Source organism: Capsicum annuum, chromosome 7 (assembly GCF_002878395.1).
Source record: "Capsicum annuum cultivar UCD-10X-F1 chromosome 7, UCD10Xv1.1, whole genome shotgun sequence".
NCBI classification, from domain to species: domain Eukaryota; kingdom Viridiplantae; phylum Streptophyta; class Magnoliopsida; order Solanales; family Solanaceae; genus Capsicum; species Capsicum annuum.
Window position 1 is genome coordinate 191,425,337 of NC_061117.1, and position 4,321 is coordinate 191,429,657.

Consider the following 4,321-nt stretch of genomic DNA (forward strand, 5'->3'; position numbering starts at 1 on the left):
ACATCTCTAATCACATAACCTACCACTTAACAAAATATGTAAGACTAAAGTAAAGGCGCACATTGCTTACCTATATCTCCTCAGTTCAGCTCTAAACAACACCATACAACAACTTTCTAGACTTCTTCATACTACAAGATTCAATATGAAATATAGGTATGCGTGACACTCATACACATGTCCCCTTATCTAACAACATACTACCTCGGGGTTTAACTTATTCCTATATGCTCACATTCTTATCCACTTAATGATTCAACAATAATTCATCATTTTACTATTGTTCACATATATACATATACATCACAATTGACCACTCATTATTCCACAAGTTTCAAACTTAGGCTATTACACACCTCACATCAAGCCTACAAGTTCGTTCCCAAAAAAATACACATCATTAGTCTTACGCTACTATTCTTATCACCACATTTCACATCTAACATTCAAGCCTACAATCTTACATCAATCGTGTACCATCAACGAAGCATGCCACATACTATACTGGTCCATCAAATTATAAAATCAACCCAGAATATTTCATTTTATTTAACTACGACCTGCAATCACTTCCCCTCCAAGACATTACTAATACACCTCAAAATCTACTACATACCTTCTTATATGTAGTACCAGTTTACAACTATTAAAGTAAAGACAATCAAAGGGGTAAAGTCACATAATAAAGATAGTTGATATCAATGTTATAATACAACCCATTTCAATCTTATAAACATATTCTAATATCACACATCATATTTACTTACTCATTCGTACACCAAAATGACTTTCAAAATTCAATAAACTAAAATAAGTCTCTACCTACAACTTATTGACTAATCTGCTCCTTTCCATTCACAACCTATATCTGTTTTCTATACCTACGATAACTATCCACTTTAGTCTCCTTTCTTAATTTGAATAAATAATACTCATAGCCAAACACTTCCTTCACAGACTAGCATATAATCTATAAATCATGCTACAACAAAAACCATTAATTTACATAAAAGTTGCCCTCACTCTAACTTCTAACCTTGTGACTTCACACCACCAACTTCTTGTCCTAATTCACTACCAATAATTCATGACACTATAGCATACACTACTGCTTGGTGGAAATACAGTTCCAATATTCTTCTACACATCCTTACTATTATGCATGACTTCTGTAACAAGAATTCTGAAAAGGGACTGAATACACTTCGTACCTCTGGCTGAAAAGCATAATTTCATCAAGATAAAGGTCTACACTGGAATCAATACACCTAGAAGCATTATTGTACTCCTGTCAAGTCCTTGTGCTATCTCATAACTTTTATGAATAACTCAATTAGAGAGAAACACCTTATTGGGGGAGCTATACTGTTACAACCTGAATTAGGGCCCTGACCGTGACGAGCATTCCCGAACCCAAAATCCCGAAACACCCTCTGTCTTTCTAGTAATCATGCACATAATTCATCTGATCAAACTAATACGGAATAGACACAATAATACAAAAACATGGTCAATAATTAAAATTAGTTAAAGGCCTGAAAACATGCCCAATAATATTTAATAAACATCTACAATAGTCTGTAAAATCTCTACTGACATACTATCTAAATAACTGGGACAAGGCCCCCAGCAGACCAAAAACCATACTAAAATAAATACCTAAATGACTAGGCCTTCCGAAGCAAAGAAGGATCACCAACTGAATTCTGAGACAACCCTGTCTGTAGACTCTACTAAGGATCTGGACCCCTAGACTGTGTCTTAGTACCTGGGAGGAAGGGGAGTCAGCACAATTTTACTGGCACGCGAAGCAATCCAAAATAGAGTAATTGAACATATATATATATATAATACGTGATAGAAAATATTCATCAACATTATGCATAAACAGTATCTAAAAGACACATGGGCACCTTCTGAAAACATGTAACCTGTTTGTAAATCTCAAACTCTGATCTGTGTATTACTTCTGAGTTAGGTGGTATCCCCTACAAGTTTGATATTCCAAGGACGATATGGAATCCGCCATTGATTCGGTGGGGAAACCTCCAACCCGAGTATGTCGCAAGGGTTCGAGTTCCTAAATCTGATACACCACACGATACTTAAGTCAGTGTATAATAATATACTCGGGTCGGCAAACCACGATTTTAGGCATTGAGTTGCTTGAACTCAAGCCCTCTTCAGGGAACCACCTAACATCTCTGTTCGCCCATTTTAACCTTTTTTGTACATGCAATATTCTGAATATCTAAAATCATGATAGTCTGAAATATTTATTAGTCAGAGTCTGATATGGCATTGGTCTGAATTGGTATCGTCATACCAAGACTTGCAAGTTATGATTTCTGAGCCATAATAAATTAAGTTAAATCTTTCATTTAAAGCATAATTTAGACCACCAAAAACATGCAACTAATATAGAAGATTTCGTGTTTCGAAACTCAAGTCAAAATCATGCAAAAACTTCATCAACATATAGTGGTCTAGTGCCTTTAGAAAATCCATGCACTCTTTCATTACATGCATTATGAACATTAAACATTCATTCTAGATTCCATTTTTAGTGATGTAAAACCACCTTTAAATCATAACAAGAGTTCAATCATTTCATATAGTGCTTTTTAAGGATGCATTACAAAATAATTCATATGCTACGAGAAATCTGAAAAATTCATAATAAGAGGAAATTCACCGAAAATCATGCTCTTAACAAGAATTCATTCTTAAATACACGATTCATATTCTCAAATCACTTTGGGGAAGGTCAAAAGACCAAAACAATGATGTTAAAACATTTAATACATGAATATATACATAGATTCAAAAATCCCATTCAAAAATATGATTTTTCTATACCCGTGAGAATCTAGGAACACCCCGCGTACCTCTATTTAGGAAAATAATGGGTGCTTCTTGAAGCCTGTGGATTGGGGATTTCGAATCTCTAATAAATTTTGAAAACCCATGGTTGAATCTTGATTTATTTGAGTTTTTAGTTTGAAACCCTTGGGAGTATTCTTGAAAATTTTTAGATGAATGTGGATGTATTTTGGAGAATTGGGGACTGAATTTCGTATTTACGGCTGAATAAGGGTGGAAAAAGGACCATTTTGTCCCAAAAACGGAGTGTTTAAGTTACTTGAAATCATAAGATAGGTGCCGCATATACTATCGCCTATATTTACATAGGCACCGCATATGCTATCACCTATATTTACATGGGCGCCGCATATGATATCGCCTATATTTACATAGGCACCGCATATGCTATCTCATATGCTTTCCAGTGGCCATGTGCGATTGGTTAGGCGACGCAAACTACTTTGAAAGGCCATAACTTCTTGCTCAGGTGTCGGATTTTAGCAAAATTAGTATCATTGAAAAGTTAACTCGAAGAGCTATCATTTGACACATAGTAGGCTCTTTTATTCGACATATATAAAGAGTTATGGTCGATGGAAGCTGACACAAATTACAACATCACCTAAAACATAATCAATTGAAATAGTTTCAACTTGTCCTTGAGTTGAAGGACCTCTATGGTCTAAATTGATGCTCAAATGGATTCACATACTACATAATTGATTAACATGCCAAATTATCATAGTATTTAAGGCTCTGTGATTGTTAACGTGTCAGAGTCATGGTTTATATTCTAGCTCGAAATGCGGGGTGTTACATTATCTACCCATTTGGATTATTCATCCCCGAATGATGGATAGAATGTCGAAGTCTTAAGGGTATTGGATAAAGCGAACATGATATGTTCCCTATGAAAAAATACACTGATCGAAAACTTGACTATAAGATTGGAACTACTAATGTTTTAAATGCTTATGCCCGACATGCATATCCTAGGCATAGAATACACAACTGAAGCTACTCATAGGATGAATTCTCATAATGAATCATAGATATCTGATCCATGGATCTGTGACCGAGTTGTTCTCATGAATACAGGACTGAATACACTGATAAGCTAAACTTTTCCATTGAACATGCATTTCTAATGCATGTATATCTGACTAAACTAATGTATGAACGTATGGCTAAATACACAATAATAACTGATGTAAAGCTTGTAATAAGAATCTATGGATACAACTGAATGGGGTATCTCCCCCTTGGTACCCTATGTCCCTCTATGAATGCTCAATTCACTAAGATACTCGAAAAACTAAGACGATGCACAGGCCACCTACAAATTGAATCATAACTAAACATCTGGAATCAAAATTTAATACATGATGCATGAAATGGGGTATAATCGTAACTACTAGTATACTCTATTTTGGAATAGTAACATGTATGAAATTTC